Source organism: Lagenorhynchus albirostris, chromosome 2 (assembly GCF_949774975.1).
Source record: "Lagenorhynchus albirostris chromosome 2, mLagAlb1.1, whole genome shotgun sequence".
In the NCBI taxonomy this organism is placed as follows: Eukaryota; Metazoa; Chordata; class Mammalia; order Artiodactyla; family Delphinidae; genus Lagenorhynchus; species Lagenorhynchus albirostris.
In genome coordinates this window covers 45140305-45162998 of record NC_083096.1, presented here as the reverse complement: position 1 = coordinate 45162998, position 22694 = coordinate 45140305, and the positions used below count along the sequence as shown (strand labels likewise).

Below are 22694 nucleotides of genomic sequence, written 5' to 3'. Positions count from 1 at the left end.
TCTCTAAGTGCATGTAGTCTTTTTTTATTTAAGGCAATATCAAACAAGAGTAGCTCTATGAAGAAGAAATAATTCAGTTCTGATGTTAGCTATGTAAAAGCTGTTGCACATGCTACATTGCATAAAAGCCATGCTTGACACATTACCTTTTCTACAGAAAGTAGGGATATTAGTCTGAATTCAATTACTCAACAAATGTTTATTGAGCACTGCCTGTGCTTGGCATCATGCTAGCTCTGGGGAATCAAAGATAAATGAGATGCAAACTCTGACTCCAATGAGCTTGTAGAAATAGTGCAGTCACATTGAAACAGATAATTGCAATAAAGAGTTATTGATATTTTAATAGGATTACAGGCAGTGGAGCCAGGGAGAGTCTGGGAAAAGATGAGACTGGATCGAGGTTGGAGGGGAATGACTTATAGGCTGCATAAAGCAGTTTCCACTTTATCCTGTAGGCTAGTATTTCACACATCCAGAGCTGTCAATTATGTGCCTTGACAGAAGTGTTTCTGGTCCAAAAACTTCAGAAATATTGCATATTATATTACCCACTCAGAAAATCACTTTACATCCATTAATAGCTTTTATAGACTTTGCTGTAGAGAAAGCTTCTTAATTTTAGAAGCTTTAAACATATTGTTCCCTGGACCCCACCCCAGAGATTCTGATGGAATTGGTCTGAGGGTGTGCCTAGCTGTCAGGATTTTTAAAATTTCTCCAGGTGATTCTAATGTGTAGGCAGTGTTGAGAACCACTAGCCATTATGCTTAACCAGGTGTTCTCAGAGTGTGGGCACAGAACGAGCATCATCATCACCACCTGGAACTTGTTAAAAATGCAAATTCTCAAATTCTACCAGACCTCCTGAATCAGAAACTCAGGGTAGGGCCTTGCAGTCTGTGTCCTCCAGGTGATTCTGTGCAGGCTAAAGGCTGAGCACCATGGGCCTAAGTGGTGCTCAGCCCTGGTGGCCAATTCTAATCATCTGGGAGCTTAAAAAAAAGAGAGAACAATGGCTGGGTGCTGCCTTAAACCTATTCAATCTGATTCTCTGGGGGTGGGACCTGGGTGTATGCATTTTTATAAACTCCCCTGGTGAGTCTCATGTGGAGTCATGGTTGAGAAAGTATAGCATGTACTGCTTTCATAAACTGTATCTAAGGAAGTAAATACTTGAATTTTAAGGCTGATTCAGTTTTGTTAATCTTTCCTGTAAGTGTACATACCTCCAGGAATAAGAAAATGTTAGTTGTTCTGCTACTTTTTATAATGTGACCTGGAGTAAATTGTCTTGAGCCTCAGTCTTCATCTATAAAAGAGGCATAATAATGCCTTCCCAGAGCTTTTCATAAAGTTATTGTGCTTTGAAAGTCGGGTGTTGGTATAACTAACCAAACCAGCGATTCTCTGCTTATTTGTTGGGGAAGATAAGAGTTCTAGATCTTATCCCAGATTTACTGAAATCACAGTATCTGTAGGTATTTTGTAGAGGAGGGAAGTTGTATTTTTAACAGGCTTTCTAAGAGATTTATATGCAGTTGGTGGGGGACCACAGTTAAAGAAATTAATCCAACCTCCTGTAATAAATATAGTAGAACCTCTTGAGTTACCGGCAGAGGGCATTATGATTAAAAAGTTTGCCCGTTTAAGCATTCATTAATCAATGGAAACTACTAAAATTGCAAGTTTTTTTAAACCTTCAAACAGTGGACATTTGAAAAAAAATAGTAAAAGTTAATATATATTGTTTTGTCAAGTGAATATGTGGTCTTAAAATCCTTTAAAAAACAGTCATGTTGGGGCCTCCCTGGTGGCGCAGTGGTTGAGAGTCTGCCTGCCGATGCAGGGGACACGGGTTCGTGCCCCGGTCCGGGAGGAACCCACATGCCGCGGAGTGGCTGGGCCCGTGAGCCATGGTCGCTGACCCTGCGCGTCCGGAGCCTGTGCTCCGCAACGGGAGAGGCCACAACAGTGAGAGGCCCGCGTACCGCAAAATAAAACCAGTCATGTTAAAGTAAGTTCAGTTAAAAAATTGGAGGTTGGCTAACTGAGTGGATTTTTAAACATTGAAAAATACACTCAAATTTGTAGTGACTACAAATTCATTAGTATTTTGGATGCTTACTAAAATGAAATAGTTTCATTTAGTTTTGAGATGCATGCTCAGTGAATATATGTCAACTCTATTTCTTTTTATTATAGCAGATGATTTATAGTGTTACATTAGGAATCAATAATAGATGACCTGTTAACTGGGTCCTTCATTTAAAGAAGTGAATGAAAATGTGTTTGTTGAACTAAGAGTTTGGGCTTCTAGTTCAGATCTTTCCCATTGTAGCTGACTTCAGGCATGTCATCTACCCTCTCTAAGCTACAGTTTCTTTCCTTAGTAAGTGAGAATACTCATCTCTTCTTCACATGATGTGTATGAAGATACTTTTTAAACTGTAACATATTTACAAGTGTTAGTCTTTATTTTCTCTTTAAAGCTGATATGTTAAATTTGAAATGTTTAAAAGTGTGTTATTTCAATTTTAATAGGGGTCTAAACATGATTGTCATAAGTTAAGATTGAAAATATTGATGTAACAGTTGTTCACACAGTTATACAATTAGGAACAGAATACCTAATTTGGTAAAAGTTGAAAATGGGATGGGAATATTGCTGATTTCTATACTTTCTGCACACTTTCTTCTTGGGTAGGAGAGTGAACTTATTTGCTATTGGTTTAGAGATTGCTTCTCTCTTATCTTTCCTTTTATACATATACAGGATTAATTTGAACACTTTTGTTAATGGTTTTCTTATCTAAACACTAGTGAACTAGTCAGTACTCTTTCCATGTAAACAAAAGTGCTTTAAGATTAATTTTTTAGGGCAGTACAATCTAGTCTCATATTATACTTCAGTGAACTTATGTCTAGATTGATCAAGTTACTCTCAAGATCACAAAAACCTTTTGTTTAGTATATAAAGATTATAAAGCTTCATTTGGAGTGAAAAATTAATCGGAGAGTCCTATGGCAAATTCTAAAACTAAGAAAACTTCTACTTGTACATTAATCAAAAAACATTAAATGTCTTGTGCTTAGATTGACATATCTACAAAGTTAACTAAACAGGTCATGTAATCCAAATCTGAGGCATACTATAAATGTGTGCAGCTTCAACCTGAAAGATAATACTCACAACAACCATGAATGTATGTTTTTGTGTCTGTGAAGTAGATGATGAGCTGCCTGGTTTAGAAGCAGAGGAGAGGAAAGGGGAAGAGTGAGGGTAGGAAATTGCAGTCTGCCTACGTTTTATAATCATGTTTGTGTGTTTCACCTTTATAAAATAAGATTGAAATTATTAAAAAGAAAAAAAACGCAAATTGTAGCATTTGAATCCAAAACTATAACTAGACCATGCTTAAGTGTGTATATTCATTTTATCACTTGGTTTAATATGTAAAACTGTATTTCTGTGTCAGTTTCATGAACTCTAGATTTCCAGCTCAAGTAGCCTTGGATGAAGTGGTTAAAATAATGTTTTCTCAATTTCATATTTTGAATCTTACGGGGGAGTTATCAGTAACTTGGCACATTTTTTGGGGGAGGGAGCTTTTTTAATATGAGGGGATATCTCAAGTTTAATTAATTAATTTTTATCTCTTAAGCTTAGATGATTTTTTTCTCTAGCTGTCATATTTGCTTTGATTATTTTTAAATATAGACTGAGTGCTAAATGGTGCCTTGGACACAGTCATATTCTGAGTGGACATTCATTTGTGATCATAGTACATGATTTTGGAAAATGAGACTTCTGCTTGAATTTAGGAACGGAAGATGATTAATTTTTGTCATCTTCAAATGCTTTTAGTAATCTTCAAAACCTTTGTAACCTCTTTTACATTTCTGTGGCTTTGGTTTGAAATACCTTATAGAGCTGGTTTTCTAAAACAAAACAATTATAATCACGAAACTGGGGATTTTTACATGTGTGTGTTATTTGCATATATAAATTCTTATTAAGTCTCACAAGAAAGAATTTCCCTATTACTCTCTTACCTCATTTTAACATAAGAACGAAACATATACTGGTATAACCATACATAATTCCTGGGAAAAGGAATCCTACAATCACAGCAGTTTTTTATATCTACTAATGAATTAGTAGCTTCAAAGAGTGTGGAGTTCACATTTGAGAGAATATTAACTTAATATTGTATGTTTTGATAGCTGACCTCTTGAGATTTTAGAAAGGTTATTTAGGGAAGGTCATCCTTTGGTTGACACAAAGATAACACTCTTTAGGCTGTATTATAGATGAAGTTAATTGTTGAAACAAAAGTTTTTATGAAAGATGTAGAAAATAAAGACGTTAAAATTAGTGGCTTTTTAGCATCTTGACTCATTGCAGTGTGCAAGATATTCCGCCGTTGATAAAAAATTTTCCTTGTCTAGGTTAGAGAGGTTTATCCATGTTTAGGTCTGACCTACTTTCTTTGAGGCTTGGCCTTTCTACCCTTAGATAATTAGACTTCACCTTCCCTCCCCCATTAGGGTTTCCACAGATATCACTGCATCTCTTTATCAGATTTTTCATATACCCCATGTCCTGTATATCAGTCACTATGTTGAGTAAGAGAAAATAATACAACCTTTTATTTTAAAATGAAAAGGTTTAGTTGCTTCACCCTCCATGCCATCATTTTAGACCTTTTTCATAATTTATTTCATAATCAACTCCCTAAGACTTTGACCACTTTTAGGGCAGGAACTTTGCTTACTTTTCTTCATTTTACTTTTCTATACCTAGATTTATACCTGTATGACGCATAGCAGATGGTTAAAAAAAAAAAAAGCAGGAGAGGTGTGTTGAATGGTTGAATGAGTCTTTTATAGTCTTATCTGGTGGAGGACAACTTCTTGTAGGGCTGAATGCTGCTAATAGTACTATATTATGACATTAGATCAATAGGTAATATAGAGGTTCCAAAAAAGATACAGAAGAGAGAAGCACAAGCTATGAAAGGGTAAAGAATAAGAAAATCAGGAGCGGGCTTCTCTGGTGGCGCAGTGGTTGAGAGTCCGCCTGCCGATGCAGGGGACACGGGTTCATGCCCCGGTCCGGGAAGCCCACATGCCGCTGAGCGGCTGGGCCCATGAGCCATGGCCGCTGAGCCTGCGCATCCGGAGCCTGTGCTCTGCAATGGGAGAGGAAGAAGAAAGACTGGAACAAAGAGATTGAGGAGATAAAAAAGGTATTTGTGTCTAGAACAGATGATGGAGCCTCCAGTAATTTGCCCAAATGGCTCTTGTGGTCCCATGTTATCCTTAATTGCTTAATCCTGATCTCTCTATATCAACTATCTAAATTAGAGTTAGTAGAAGGAAAGATGAGATGTAATGGAAGTGATTGAGACTTAAGGAATATAAGCAGGTGTTTCTTATATAAGACATATAATGTATATAAAATATAGACAATAAAAGCTTTTTATGGTATCTATATTACAGTTTGATAAACACAGCTTTAACGTAACATTTATATCAAATGTATGTAATACATAATAAAATTTATATTAAATTAGCTGACAAAATATTAGGCATCCACATATTAATCTGACTGAATTATCCAACACAGCTGATATTTTTTTAACATTCCTCTTTAATGCTACTGAAGGTAATAGATCACACATGACTTACGTTTTAGAATAACTAGATTTCATTTTATACATTTGAAGCTCTTATCTATGCTTCCTAGCATTTGTAATTCAAGAATAGGAAATAAGGACCTTTATTTTTATCCTAAATGTCAGCGTTGTGAGGACCTTTATTTTTATCCTAAATATCTGCGTTCTGATGCCAGTTATTCCTGCTACCCCTAAAGCATTTCTAAGTGTTGGTGTTCTTTTGTTTTAGTTGGTAAAATCCAGTTTTGGTGATGGAGTTAAATATTTCCCATCATAAACTTCTTGATCACACCAGAATCAAATAATCAAATATAAATGAAGATTACTTCTTGAAGATAACAAGTATTTTACTTTGTTTATAGAGTTGTTTTTATTTAAAATCAATACTTGAAAATTTTTCTTTTTTAGCTGATTATTTCTGCCTAATGATTTATTGATCTGATAATTTAACTAAAATTCCCTGCTATCCCTGCTATTAAGTCACCCTAAGAAATTCTAAAACTACAAAACACTACATTTTTCAGAGAAGCAGATGGGATGAATGACTGACTAAATCAGTGGGGTTAGACATCAGTAAAATAAATGAAATGGGGTGGGGGGATCAAAGGTGCTCAACAAGGGCTCTATCATAATAATTTTAACTTAAATAATAAGTATATACTAAATACATGGATAAAGCCAGATGATCAGTTCTAATTCCTTCTTACAGAGTAGTTGTACAAAAGGTTTAACATTAGAGTGTACCCTAGACTCTAGGATTAGTCTCATGTATTTTGAGAAATATCTTCTTGTGCCTCTAAAGAACTTTTAACACTGTAGTAGACCAACCATCTGCCCATAGTGAGAAGTGATGCAATCAATGTTCTCAAGGCTGTTTCTAGTAATATAAAAGGTTGAGTCCAACTCAGGACAATGTTTTCTCCCTAGAAGATAACTCAGTAAACATTTATTATACATCAGAAACCCCTGGAATTATGTTACATTTTGATGGTCCAATCCTTGTCAATAAGGCATAATTAACCTTCAAGAATCAACATATACTTAACCATTAGTAATAATGTAACTGGAACTATAAGTTGTAGATTTTCCAATTAATGTTTCTTTTTTGCTAACATTAAGATAGATTATGTTTTGACAGCACATAGCCATGTATTTTCCCCAACTTGATTGTTGAGCTAAGACAAATAAGTAAAATCATCAAAAGTATATTTTTATATTAAAGATAGTAATTTATGCAGATTTTAGTTAAACTTGAGAACGTAGATGAAAAAGTGTGAGTACTTTTGTACAGCATTGGAGTGTAAGGTAGTATAAAGAATGTATCAGTCTTCTTTAAAAGGATTTGTATCCACTTACTAGGGTGACTCTATCCTAGAAAAAGTGAAATACTCAGACCTTTTGGGGGGTTACTAGATATTGACTCTGAGTTAATACTAATCTCCGGGGACCTAAAATTTCACTGTAGTTGGAGAAATGATCAGGGAAACACATCTACCTTGATTAATAAGCAGTGACTACTGGTTTGTTTGGAAACTTGGAAAAAACAGAATTTGAGGATTGGTGACAGGAAGTCTAGAGGAGAGATGTGTGGATGGGCATCTTGTAATGGGCACATGTGTCCCATGTGAATACTCATCAAAGACTACCCACTGCAGTGGAGACTCTCAGTAGTCAAATGGACAAGATCAGCTGTCCTGTGGATGTCAGTCACCCTCTTCCCCTAGCCACCCCAGTGTTTGGTCAGTGATCTCATATGCAAAGGGACAATAAATAGCAGCCTGGATAACATGAGCTCAAACGTGGGACTTCCCCTTAGAAGGCTGCTCCGGATGCTACCACTGCTGAGAGCCCAAACTGCCAACAGCTGAGGCAAATGCTAAGCAGTCTATAAGGCACCATTCCCTAGGGTACCATCAAGCCACTAGTGGCAGTGATTCAGACCCCTTCCATCATGAAGGGGGCAGTGATTTGTCCTCACTGGAATAGACACCTCTTTTAAATATGGAATTAACTTCTCTTACTGCATTGCTTCTATCAGCAACTCCATCTGTCGATTTAAGGGATTTGTTGGTTACTGTCTTGATAACCCGTACAGCTAAAAAACTAATTTTATAGCAAAAGAAGTACAACTATGGTTACATGGAATTCGCTGGCTTTATCATATACTAATCTAAGGAACTGGCTTGGTAAAACACTGTAAAAGACTTATTTTCCATACCAGCTGTAACCTATGAAGTTAGGGTGCTGTCCTAGATAATGCTGTATATGATGCTGTTTCTCCCTTAGTCAGAATGTAGATCCAAGAATCAAGGGGAGTGGTAGTGGCTTCTCCACAATTAAACCAAATAACTTCTGTTAACAAGTACTGTTTCAGTCATTGCTGAGTCAGGAAAACAGAAGCCACTCCAGGTATTTCAAACAAAATTTAATATACAAACTTAATTTCAGTGCTATTGGAAGGACTGGAAGAGCAAAGGGGAGAAAGTGGTAATATCTGGAGGGGCAAAAAAGAGGAGGGTTTTTAATGAATTTTGAAATTTTCTGTATCTTGGTGCCCTCTGTACCATAGGAGCACAATATTACATGATTACTGTACTTATTTTTAAAAAGTCAACAGTTTCTCTAGATTGCTTGGAAATAGTTGTAAACAATTACAAGAAGTGGATGTGATCCTATAAAATATTTTGAGTATAGAAGTAGAAACATTCTCCAGTCTAGTGTTCCATTCAGTTAAGGTGTAATTGTTATGCTTCCTTTACATATATAGGCTTAGGACCTAATGTACAAGCAACCATCTGTTCTCAAACAAAACAAAGAAAATCCAACTTATTTTCAGAACCTTTAATCAGGAATTAATTTTCTTTCATAAATGTGTAAATTTTCAAAGAAGGTACAGAAATTTTATTATAACCTGAGCCAATGCATTTTTCATACCTATGTGTTTTCAACTTTCCATTGAAAAGTCGCTTAAAATAGAACTCCATGTTCAGAAATTTAACTGCCAGTTCTTCAACTTAGATACCTCTGTGACAGAATGACTGATGTAGGAAGGGGCCATTGTTTATACACCTACTCCTTATGGATTTCTACACTCCATCTCAGGTCTATGTCTTACCTGGGCTCAGGGGTTGGCTCCTGCTGCCATGATCATATCTGTCTACCACCAACAGAGGTACTAATTTCTCTTCTCATGCTGAGATATGGAAAATATTCTCTCTTAGTTCAACTAAGATACCATAGGACTTTATAGAAGGAACCTTCACTAAAAGGCTAATGAATATATGACTAAGCAAAAGGAAAAAAAATAGACAAAAGGAGTTCAACAATTCCTCGTGCTGAACCAATCAAAAGATTAGCTGCAAAAGAAATTTCATACTTTGCAGTTTATGTAGTTGATGGTTTTTTCCCTTACCTCAGTCCTCATGTTCTGGGTCACCTATTGCTAAATCCCAGAACTTACTAGCTTAAAACAATAGCGGTCAATTATTTATTTTCTCTAACGGTTCCAGGGCTTGACTGGACACATGTGGGTAGTTCTCACTTGAGAACTACTCTTGTGTGGTTGTGGTCAGATGGTGTCTGGAGTCATCTCAAAGGCTGACTGGTGCTGGCTGTCGGCTAGAACACAAACATGTAGCATCTCCATGTAGCCTGGGCTTCCTCATAGACTGAAGGCTGGTTTCCAAGATCGTCCCAAAATAACAGGTGGAAGCTCTATTGCCTGTAATGACATTGCCTTTCTGACTGAAAGTGTTATTTTGCTTTCATTCTTGATTGATACTTAACTGTGTAGATTGTAGGTTGACAGTTATTTTCCCTAGGCACTTTTAAAAAAATATTTATTTATTTATTTGGCTATGCCAGGTCTTAGTTGTGGCACGCGGGATCATTTTAGTTGCGGCATGCAGGGTCTAGTTCCCTGACCAGGGATCGAACCCGGGCCCCCTGCATTGGGAATGTGGAGTCTTAGCCATTGGACCACCAGGGAAGTCCCTCCCTAGACACTTTGAAGATGTAATTTCATTATCTTATATCTTCCTGGAAATGAGTAGTCAGCTGTCAGCATACTACTTTTTTCTTAGCTGGTAATCTCTCTCTCCTCCCACCCCCGTCCCACCCTGGAATGCTTTCAAGATTTTCTTCTGTAACGTTTATGTTTGGTAATTTTATCACAAGATGTCTAGTGTAGGTTTTGTTTTATTTATCTTTCTTGAGATGTGGTTTGTTTTCTTCAGTCTGAAGACTCATATCTTTAACTCTGGAAATTCTCAATTATTATCTCTTCAATTATTCTCCCCCTCATTCTCCGTAATTCTCTTGTTTTGGAATTCCTATTGCTGACTCTCCTCATTCTGTCAGCCGTATCTCTTGACTCCTTTTTTCCATCTCTTTTATCCCTCTGTGCTGTATTCTGAATAATTCTTCAAATTTATTTTCTGATTCATTAATTATTTTTACCAATTTTTAATAATTTTATTTAATCATTAAAAATATATAATGCCTTCACATTGCTTAAAAATAATTCATTAGGTGAAAAAGAATATACAGTGAGTGAAAATTCTTCTTTCCATGTCTTTTACTTCAGTTAGCTCATTATCTTCAAGGACAATCAAAATTAATTAGTGTAGACTCTTTCTTGTCTATACTTTTGCTTATGCTACCTGTTTTAAAGTGAGACTAGCCTGTAAGCTCTATAAGGACAAGAACTCTTTGTTTTGGTTTTTGATATAGCCCCACCTCACCCAGGAGTTAATGTATACTGAGTAATCAATTAGTACAGAAATAAAGAGAAAGAAACTGCCTGGTCACCTGGATCTTAACACCATGATTTCATAGTTTTGGAAGAGTTCATCCTCAAATTTGTAAGTTTAGGAATTTTATTTTACCAGTTTACTGAAAACTTACCAGACTCAACAGTAACCAAATTTAGAAGCAAGCTGATATATCAGAATGCCCATTTATTTATTTACATTGAAATCAGTAACTGCCAGCTGAACTGAAATATTTATAAATTAAGTGACTCCTAGAGGAAAGTTTACGCTGCAAACTAGATTACTACCAAGTTTTCTTGCTGACTGCTGGGGATGTTGACCTCAAGCTAAAGTAATCTCTTTTCTCCTCTGGAATTTTATTTGCCAAATAGTCAGCCTTTCCCCTACACAGGGATATTCTTTTTCTTTAATTCCCTTTTCTAAGCTCTGTGCAAACTACTACTTTTTGTCAATTGTGTCAACTAATAGTTATCTGAAAATGTCAAAACACAGCTGGTCAGATTTCAGTGTTATTTACATTGCTTAAATTACATTCCTATTTCCCTAAGGTGCTATCTTGATGACTGATTAGAATTGGCTGATTACTAAGGTCTATCAGCAGCATGTTTGCACACCATCTCTTAGGGTTGGTATTAATCTCATGTGTTACATATCTAGAGGCACTTTGTATACTGGGTAGGAAGGTGGTCCTAAAGCCATCTTCCCTGGGTTCGTATCACTGCTCTATTACTTCCTAGGATTTTGACCTGGAGCAAGTTACTTAAAACCTTTGTCCTCCATTTTCTCAAAAATGGAGAAGTAAAAGTATCCTCTCACAGGATTAATGAGGAAGTGAATTACTATATGTAAAGGAGTTAGGACAATTTAGAACGGTACCTGACAAATAGTATATAAATTATTACTATTGCTGTTGTTTTGTTATTATTCTTACTGATTTATATTTCAGAAAAAAATTTTTTTTTTGCCTTGGTTCTAAATTGTGGAGGTTTACTCTCTTTGGAAACCATACTCTCTGTGTGGACTAACTATAGGATCATTCTTATACTGTTGTTGTTCAGATCCAGCATTACCTTAGATTACTGTGTATTCCATAACTGATCCTGTTGATAATCCCTTTACTACTTTTCCATATTAGTGCCCTTTTTTCCTACTGTTAACAGAACTTCTGGTTCCAGCATTAACTCCTTAATGCCTGGACTATTGTGATAATCTTCTAATAGGTCTCCTTGCCTTTAGGCTCCTTTGACAGTTCCTTAAACTCCTTAAATCATATTTTATGGTTTCATTTCTTTCCTTTGTTCAAAAACATTTATTATCTCTTATTCCCCTCTGGTTCAAATACAGCCTTTCCAATTTGTCAGACAAGGCTTTTGACTGCTTGGTCCTAACATACCTTTTTAGTCTTATAGTCCTCTAGACTACTTTGTAGTTAAGCCAAATTAATTTTTTTGTGGTTTTCAAGGCAGGCCTTATGTTTTCTTAACTCTGAACCTTGATACAATATCTTCTTAGAGCTTGGAGTGACCTCTTAATCTACATGTATTTTTCAAAGTTTTATCCATTTGTCCAATCCCAGTTCAGAAGCCACCTACTACAAACAGACTTTACAGTTTGTTTGTATTGAACCCTTAAGGTTCTTAGCACATGTTGCCTCCCATTATAATTATTTGCAGACATTTTATCTCTGCTCCTAAATTGTGAACTCCATGAGGCAGGATCAATATCTTATATCCTTGGTATTCCCGAGATATCTTGCATGTTGCTTTGAACCCAGTACTATTTGATAATAGTAATAAATGAATAAATAAGTAACATTTATTAAGTAGTTAGTATGTCCTAGTCACTGTACATAGGTAAAGCTCTTTACCTATGTGATCTTATTTAATTCATACAATAACCCTCTCAAGAGATGCTGTTGTTACTGAACCAGGCTCATTTGCCTTTCTCATAACGAGCCAAATGCTGAGATGTCAAGGTTTGCAACAGAGAAAGAATTTATTTACGAGGCAGCCAAGTGAGGAGACGGGAGAACAGATTTCAGATCCACCTCCCTGAAGGCTGGGGGGCTTGGGATATTTATGGGCAAAGCGTATAGGGTGGTCAGAAGTGCAGGGGAAGGTGACTGGAGGTAGGAAGAAGGTGCGGTAACTGCTGCTTTGCTCAGCCGTATCTGAATTACGTGCTTCTTCATGGGATGCATGTTCAGAAAATGGCAGCGTTAGCATGCTCTGAAGATAGAGTTTTTGACCCTCTGACGTGGAAAGGTCATCCCCTAGACAAACAAGTCTCTTCTGCGCAGACTCTGATTGGCCCCATTGGTTCCACACAGTTTCAGCCAGTTTTGTTGTCTTATGAGCAGAGGGGTTTTTAACAAGCTGCTCCCTTATCTGCTCTTCTGTAAGACAAGCTCAAGAACTTCTGTTAGTCACCAGTTTCTATTAAACCTATGGGGCATGGTTTCAGGAAGGGTTTTTTTTTTTTTTTTTTTTTTTTTTTTTTCACAGGAAGGGTTTTTTAAGCCTGTGGGGGGCAGCCTTTCACTATCACACCCATTTTACACATGGGGAATTAGGATCACAGGCATTATATCATTCCCCAAGGTCACACAGTTTATACTTGGCAGAATGACTTATTGAAATTGGTCTGATTCTAGAGGGCTCACTTTTTAAATGCACTAAACTTTCTGACTGAAAAAATTACTTTAAAGTTAGTTATATTCCAGAGGTATTTTTTAGTTGGTTTCATAGAACTTTAGAAAACTTCTAAGTTTAATTTAAAAGAATATTAAATGACTAATCAAAAAAATACAAAATATCTTTGCCTTAGAAGGAAATTTTCCTTCTTTGTTTTTCCAAATTTGTCTTTTCTACCTTTCATTTTTCTGGGAGGAGAATGAGTCCAGTTACCTTGGTTGAAATGAATATCCCAAAAAAGGTTTCCATTGGTAGATGGTCTTGTCTCAAGAGACAGATGTTAACAAATGAAACAACTGGGGTAACAAAAGCATGAAAGAAAACTGTATCTGGGTGATACTGCTGACAGTCAGCCCCATGCAATTTGGAAGAGCGGTTAAGACCTGTCTTAAAGCTGGAATAAAAAGTTCCATCCTGTGGAATGGTCAGACTAGGTCAAGATTAAGTTAGCATCCATGTACCAACACAGTGGGTTATTCATAGAAAAAAAAAATAGGTAAATTTTTTGTTTTCATGCATTTTAAAATGTGTCATTTGCTTACATTTTTTACTTTGTAATGGATTAGATATGTATTTCAGAAATGCCTTAGAATTTACGATGCGTAGTTGGATTGGAAACAGTATTTCTACGATTGAGAAGAGAAAGGAAAACAATGGTTATTTATTTTAGAGGAAGAGTGCACATGGTATCTTAGGTAGTACCAGGGGGGTAATGAAGATATGTGAAACTATCCTTAAGCCCAAGGGGCAAATGTGATGCTAGAAATTGGAGGTAAAAACGCATAAGAAAGAAGCCTGGAACACATTGGAAATTAGTAGAGAACAAAGGACAAGGGAGGAAACAGGATGAAAAGATCCAAAACGTTCTTGTTTGAACAGTGCTGGAGTGCTCGTGCCTTTTTAAATTGGTCATGCCTATGTAGCAAGGGTGGATTAGCCCAATTTATTATTACAGATCTGTAAAAGCAGACTGAAGTTGATTTAGCAGAAAGCTAGACTGAAAAGTTCCAGAGACTGGCAACACAAATATCTGGAAATTCCCTGGCGGTCCAGTGGTTAGGACTTGGCACTTCCACTACTGGGGCCTGGGTTCCATCCCTGGTCGGGGAACTAAGATCCTGCCAGTCTCGTGGTTCGGCCAAGTTAAAAAAAAAATCAAGGAAGGAAGGAGTTCCAAAAAAGAAGGAATCTTTAACAGTGTCTTGTTACTACTGAGAGGCCAAAAAAAAAAAGGCTGTCTGTTAGATTGAGCAACATAGAAGTCGTTGGTGAATTTGTTGGTGGCAGTTTCATGAGAGTGTGGGGGCAGACGTTAAACATCAGTAGGCCGAGCGGGGGCGGCAGAAGGATGTTGTGAAACTGCGGGAGGTCATGAGGCCAGGGGAAGAGACTGTGTTCCAGATTTCCTTGAGAAAACAGTCAAGTCAGTGTAAATATTTCTTAGATAATATCAATATATGAAAAGATAAAACCATTTATAATAAACATCAGACTTACAGCAAAGACAGTGATTTTGTAATAACAGTACATGAAGTTATTCTTGACCCCTTCACTGCAATAATTCTAAAATCTTCTGGTTCCTCAAAAAGGCCTTTCTGCTAGGATTTGCCCTCTTATAAATGGAATCATACAGCATTTGTCCTTTTGTGACAGGCTTATTTCACTTAATACAATGTTTTCAAAGTTCATCCATGTTATAGCCTGTTGTAGCCAGAATTTCCTTTTTAAAGCTCAGTAATGTTCCACATATATGCCACATTTTGTTTATCCATTCATCTGTTGGTGGACACTTAAGTTGCTTCTACTCCTTGGCTATTATGAGTAACGCTGCTGGGAACAAAGATGTACCGATATCTCTTTGAGTCCTTGCTTTCAGTTCTTTTGGGTACATACCCAGAAGTTGAACTGCTGGATTATGTGGTAATTCTATTTTTTAATTTTTTTGAGGAACCACATACTGTTTTCCATAGCAGTTGTACCATCTTACATTCTCACCAACAGTGCACTAGGCTTCCATTTTCTCCACATCCTCATCAGTACCTGTTATTGTCTGTGTTTTTAAAAATAACCATCCTAATGGGTGTGAGGTGGTATCTCCTGATTTGGTTTGCCTTCTTTTTATAAAAAGTCTAATGCATTTTAAAAGCTCTTTCAGTGTTGATTAGTTAAATGTATTTGTATTACAAAAGAGGTATTTTATTTTCAAATTTTTTTCCTCAGATTTATTCTAAATAGAACATTTCTCTAATGTTTTTGATCTATTATCAATGTCTATATATAGTGAGGTGTGCTTATAATAAGGCAGTAATAAAATTGTGTCTCAGCCCCAGCTGGATATATTGAGATCTTACAGCACTAAATGGTGGGAGCACAAGATAACTCAGTCTTCTGTTTCTTTCACTATGAGCTCATATCTTGGCTCTGCCCCTTCCTTGTGATCTAGAGAGGTCTTATTTGCCATGTTACAATGGAAAGATAGTAGGTACCTGGTAGTGAGGTATGATTAATCATCTAGGAAATAACATTCATAAAATATTAGGAGGAACTGTGATTGAGTATTATGCAGATTTAGCTGGCATATAGTGGGCATAGGACTCACTGAAGACCTAGTTATGAAGATCTAAATTGTGAAAACATCGTTGAGCCCAATAGGGGCCTCAACACTAAGTAGAAGAGAAATGAGTTGGTTTTTCATACTTCTGGCCCCTTTGAGTACATTGTTAGTACTACGCCTGGAACTGGCCTCCAGCAGCACCACCTCGAGTAGTAAGGTTATCTTTTAGCAAGAAGCATAATGCTATGAAGCAAAGCAAAGTAGTTACTTGGCAGCTAACTACTCAATGAATTCTACAGCGGTTTCACGTTATGGGAAGTGGTCCATCTTGCTTCTAACCTTGAGGTCCATGGCTCCTCAAAGCTGAGCCCTCAGTATTTAGGAATGTCAGTTGTATTCATTTGCTAGGGCTGCCATAAGGAAATACCACAGACTTGGGTGGCATAAACAACTGAAATTTGCTTTCTCACAGTTCTGGAGGCTGAAGTCCAAGATCAATGTGCTGGCTGGGTTAGCTTCCTCTGAGGCCTCTCTCCTTGGCTTGCAGATGGCTGCCCTCTTGCTGCCTCTTCGTATAAACATCCTTTTGTGCACGTGCATCCCTGGTGTCTCTGTGTATCAGAGTTCCTCTTATAAGGACACCTCTTATAAGGACAGTCAGGTTGGATTAGGGCTCATCCTGATGGCCTCATTTTAACTTAATCACCTCTTTATAGGCATCTCCAAATATGGTCACATTCTGAGGTACTGGGGATTAGGGCTTTGACATATGAATTTTGGGGGAACACAATTCAGCCCATAACAGTAGCCAAGGCCCAATAATAAGTGCTGGATTTGAGGAAACTGCGAGTGTTGTGATAAAACTCTTGGGACGCATGATGGCTGGCATTTTTCAGAATTTCCTGAATAATGGTATAGGATCCTAGGGTCTTCTGACCTAGCCTCACTAGACCAATCCAGATCCCTTTGCTAAAAAATGTCTCTTTAGTTATGAATGAAGAGCCATCCATCCAGTACTTGACCAGTGTATCACAGAAGAAGATGTGACAGAGGCTTGGATTGTACCTTATTATAGACTCATTAGCTAAGGTAAGAATATGCTGCTTTGTGAACACAGTTAAGATTTTTCTGAAGATGGCTTTTAATTGAACACTAAACCTAGTGAGATGGATTTTTGATATCACCACAAGCTGTCTTTTCATCAGTCAGAGATTCTAAATATTTTAGAAGGTCATTTCCATGACCTTTCTGGGAATAAATTGTAGTACTGATGTCAGTTCCCATAATTCCTGTGAAGTCACATAAAGATAAAACTGAGGCTAGGAATATGCATGTTCTGTCTGGGTGTGGCCAACACAGCTAAGCAAAGTTCAGTAATACGGCTGCAGCTGATTACCATAGTAACAGCTTTTATTTCTAGGGATGCTCCTAGATCCTGGTGATGTGAAACAGTGTGCTCTCATCTGGTTGGCAGCCAATGGGTAGGGCATAGTTCCTGTGTTTCTCCATGTTCAGATCATGTTCTGTATTGATAATAATCATGTTTTTGTTAGAGTTTGGCTCCACCTTTACCTTAATTGCAATAATTAGGGATTGAAAATGTCATTGGTTACATATTGGCCATCTTCTCTGCCTTTCATTTTTCTGGAATTCCCTTATTGATGTTTACATCAACATCCAAGACTAAAGAGAGAAGATTGTCACCGTTCATATGGATCACATAAAAGTTCACTGCTGGACAGACTTTACAAGGAGATAACAGGTCCCCTAACGGTTTGAACTAAATATTTATTTAGTTCTCAGTTGATAAGCTACAGTGATAATTGGGGGTGTTTTTTAAGATAAGAGGTAGAAGAATAATAATAGCTAACATTTTGTTGAGCCAAGAACTGTTCCAAGTATGTTATACATATTAACTCATTTAATCCTCTTAACAGTCCTGGGAGATAAGTACTGTTATTATCCATGTTATACATGAGAAACATAGGTGCAGAGGAGTAAAGTAATATACCTGATGCCACTTAGCTGGAAAGTGGTAGAACTATGATTTGAACTCAGGCAGACTGAGTCCAGAGACCATGATCATAATCATTATATCGTTATGCTTAAATGCCAATGTAGAAGATACATTGGCGGAAGAGGTTGGTGACCCATATAAGAGAATTAGTGGAAAGTGTATGGATATATGGTGTTTTAACCTTTCTGCAAAATTAACAGAAAGCTGTAGTATTTGCCAGTATGTTCTAATTGTATGTATGTTTATGTGTAGCACACATGTAAGCCGTATAATCTTTTCCTTAATCTAAATGATATTTTCTTTCTGTAGAATTTGCTTTTATAATTAAATTTCAAACATAGTCATTAAAATTACCTATAAACTCTCCTTGTTCCTACCACGAACTTTATAAAAAAATCTCCAGTGTTCTGAATAGATCAAATTTTAATTATTAATTGTATCCAAACTAATCCAAAGTTCCTACATTTAATACCTATATCTACAAAATTCTTCGCTCTAAAGGGGAAAACAGGAACATAAAATAATTTATTTTGTTTAAGTTGTTTAACTTTATTTTTTGCTTTTTAATTGCATATGGTGTTCTTTTAAAATCTGGGGCTGATGGATATCTTCCACTTGCATAGCTGATTTCACCAAATTAACTGTAGAAAACATATGATTTTAATTTTACTTGTAATAAAGGACCCCCAAAAATGTACTCTAAGATCCAATAACATTTTCCTGATGAGCATATCCTATTGTTAATTTGATAAATTTTCACCCAGTTTATCAGTAATACAACTTAAATTCATCATCAGCAAAATTCAGTTTGCATGTCACTGTATTAAAATAAGAGGAACATGGATGGAGCTAGAGATTATCATACTAAGTGAAGTAAGTCAGACAGAGAAAGACAAATACCATATGATATCACTTATATGTGGAATCTAAAGTATGATACAAATGAACTTATTTACAAAACAGAAACAGACTCACAGACATAAAAAACAAACTTATGGTTATTAAAGGGGTGGGGGAGGGATAAGTTAGGAGTTTGGGGGTAGCAGATACAAACTACTATTTTTAAAAAAAGGAAGAAGAAAAAGAACAGAACTCTAGGGTCAGAATGATCTGAAGTTGAATCCTAGTTCCATCCACTTACTATCTCTGTCACCTAGATATGTTAATTAACCTTTTTTGTATTTGTTTCCTAATCTATAAAATGGAGTTTATAATAATTGCTTTATTAAATTGCAGAAATTAAAGGAGACAGCATTTGTTCCATCCCTGGCACTTGGTAGATGCTGAATAAATATTGTCCTCAATAAAGATGTAATAGTTGATTCATAGTAAAATTTAAGCTCTGAGTTCTTAGCTTTGGAGAATGTACAATGAGTTTTTAAAATAATGTTGTAAACAAACATTTTTACTTCATGTAATTATGTATTTTTTTAAATAAATTTATTTATTTCATTTATTTTATTTTTGGCTGCGTTGGGTCTTCGTTGCTGCGTGCGGGCTTTCTCTGGTTGCGGCGTGCGGGCTTCACATTGTGGTGGCTTCTCTTGTTGCGGAGCACAGGCTCTAGGCACACGGGCTTCAGTAGTTGTGGCTCGTGGGCTCCAGAGCACAGGCTCAGTAGTTGTGGCACACGGCCTTAGCTGCTGCACGGCATGTGGGATTTTCCCGGACCAGGGCTCGAACCTGTGTCCCCTGCCTTGGCAGGCGGATTCTTAACCACTGTGCCACCAGGGAAGCCCTAATTACATATTTTTAATCTAACTTCTTTATTGTAGTAAAATACACGTAAAATAAATTTACCGTTGTTACCATTTTTAAGTGTTCTTAAAAATGTATTAATGGGGTATTAAATACATTCATAATGTTGTGCAACTGTCACCGCCATCCATATCCATAACTCTTTTCATCTTGTATAACTGAAACTCTATTCCCATTAAATAGTAACTCCTCATTTCCGCTTCCTCCCCAGCCCCTGGTAGCCACCATTCTGCCTATCTATAATTTTGACTACTCCAGGTATATACACAAAAGAATTGAAAATAAAATCTTGTTTCTGTGCAAAGGGCTTGCTGCCCAATTCGCATACAAGCCAGTACTATGACACCAGCTTTTGAGAAGAGGAAAGACTTTATTGTAAGGTTGACTGGCAAGGAAACAAGGAGGCACGGCTCTCAAATCTGTCTCATCAATCTGGGGTTTGGTCAAACTTTCATGAGTTAGGGGAAGAGGGTTGGTTTGAGCCCTGGTGGGGCAGGTTTCCACTGGAGGGCTTTGGAACTTGGCCATTTATGGTAAGGTTAGGTAAAGGGGCTTCAGCACTGGATCTTCCTGAACAATGGACCCTTCACTTCTGAAAGGGTTCTGGTCACATCTGGTCCTTTGGTTCTGTGGAGGGGAGAAACTTTGGTTCCAGGTGTTATTTGAGGTCAAAATTTTCTCTTCTGCGTGTGCTTCGGCTGCATGACTTGTGGTTTTGTTTTGTTGTCTCTGAAAAACAACTCAGTATCTTGTTAGATACAGGACAGGGCCAGTTTGGGCTGGTTCTGCAATTATAGTGTCAAAGAGATATTTACATACCTATGTTCATAGCAGCATTATTCACAGTAAGTAAAACATGAAAGTAACTCGTGTCTGTCAGCAGATGAATAAATAAGCAAAATGCGGTATATGGATAACAGTGGAATATTATTCATCCTTAAAAAGGAAGGAAATTGTGACATATGCTACAACATGGATGAACCCTGAGGACAGTATGCTAAGTAAAATAAGTCATATAATTAGTTTTTAAACTTATTTTTAATTTTCTTCAAGCATGAAAAACTATTTAAAATATTATATTAATGTGAAACTGCCTTGCCAGCAGGGAACATAATTTATTCAGTTCTGTGGGTTGTAAGTTAAGATTTATAAATATCCAAGAATATGCTCTCTCTTCTTTTGAATTTCTAGAATTAGATATTAAACTTGAATATTCTAGACTTATTTCCCCACTCCTGAGTCTGATGCTTTATTTCTCCTATATAGGAGAAAAGTTTTATTTGAATTTTTAAAATCCTTATTTAAAAATTAGTCCATTTTAATGCATTATTTGATTTTTTAATTTTAGTCAGATTAACTTTGTTTCTTTTTAAAATTTTTGAGTAGCATAGTCTTTTTCTTGATGAGATACATTGATATTTGTCTAATATTGATAAGATGGAAATGAAATTTAACTCAGATTAACTTGTTGCTTACTTAATGTTAATTGCTCGTAAATAAATAGAAAACTCAAAGTGCTTATGTGGTTAAGAGTCAGGACTTGTTGGTTCTGCTACTGACTTCCTTTGTGGTTTTGAAAAAGATATAACAACTACAAAGATTTAGTGTTTGAACATACACAGACTAGTTTGCCAGAAGCATTTGATACAAGGCAAATTAACGAGGTTGTTTTTGCTTACATATGAAATTCTTAAAAGATTTTAAAGAACTTTATTTCATTTGATTTCATAAAATCATTTAAGGCAAGAAGATGTGCGGGTTATCCTTTTTTATTAGTGGAAAAAGCATGGACTCCAGAGTCAAACCAATAGAGATTTAGGTACCTACCACCACTCTGTAATCTTGGGCAAGTTTTTTACAACCTTGAGCCTTGGTTTCTACATCTGAAAACTGGTTTTCATAGCACCTAATATTTATTGACATGTGCCAGGCATTGTGCTAATAAACATTTTGGTATTTTAGATACATTGTTTTATTTACTTCATATAATAACCTTATTCAGTAAATACTACTTTCTCCTCATTTCACAGGTGAGGAGCTGGGGTACAGAAAAGTAGGTAACTTGATCAACTTGGTTTGTAAATAATCTGCGAGCAGCAGATTAAATCCTACTTCAGTCTGTTTCCTAATTCTGATTCCAAAATTCTAAAGTGAAATTTCAAGATTATAACAACTTGAAGATAGGCAACCATGTCTTTTTTCTTTTATATTCCATAGCTCTTAGTATCATATACATTTGAGAGAATAGTATGCATTTGATATATACTTATTGATTGTTATGAATTTCTCTTGAAAAACAGATGTGGATATATTTATAAATTTAAAAATGGCCATTTTCTCTAAGGGCTAATTCTTTCTATTATTCTTTTTAAAAGTTGCCATTGAAGGGTAATTTTAGGACTTTCATTCTAAGAGTCTTTTGTCTTTGTGCTGGTATTTTAAAAAGAAATGAGAAAGCTATAGAGAAGGCTGACCTCTCAAGAATTTTTGTGTGGGGAATTACTAAGGCATGAAAGTCCATAAACTATTTTTCTCCATTTCATTTTTTGTGTATTTTCAACAAGCTGTACTTCTAGTTAGTAAAAGTTGGCAGTTTTTGTTTATACCAGGCCAAATTCCATTCTCATAATCTCAAACTTCATTGGACATAATGAAGTCTAAATTCAACCCTAAATTGAGTGTATTTTAATAAATATTGTCTAGTCTCTTTGGGGCTCAATTTACCTCAAAACATTTTTTTAAATTGGGGTATAGTTGTTTTACAGTGCTGTGTTTCTACTGTACAGTGAATCAAAACATTTTTAAGAGTAGCAAATTTTATAACAAATCCTATAATGTGTATCCTTGTTTTAAAAAATAACATGTACAATTTTATTCTGAGTATAATAGTAATATACTTGTGAATGATGCTGACATCCCAATAAGCCTTTTTTCATTAGAATATAATTCTGTGGAAATTTTGTCAAATAATCAAGTATTTAAGTTTGTACAATGTACATCATTGTACATCTCAGTAAATTTATTTATAAAAATCATTGAATTGTTAAAATGAGTGAATAGTAAGACTTAAAAAATAAACAATAAGATTGTTAAAAAATAGTTTTACAGTCTTCAACAGTAAGACTGTTAAAAAAAATAAAACCATGCTGGGAGTTTAAAATTTTTTCAGTTTTTGCTAATTGGAAAACTAGGATGATGTAATTGTTTTCTTTATTTCGT

The 22694-nt window shown here is 36.1% G+C and overlaps 1 protein-coding gene across 4 annotated transcripts in view; it reads left to right on the top strand.

Annotated features, from left to right (window-relative positions):
• SWT1 (SWT1 RNA endoribonuclease homolog) overlaps nt 1–22694 on the top strand; it is a 95381-nt gene that overhangs the window by 48156 nt on the left and 24531 nt on the right. The window lies entirely within an intron of this gene.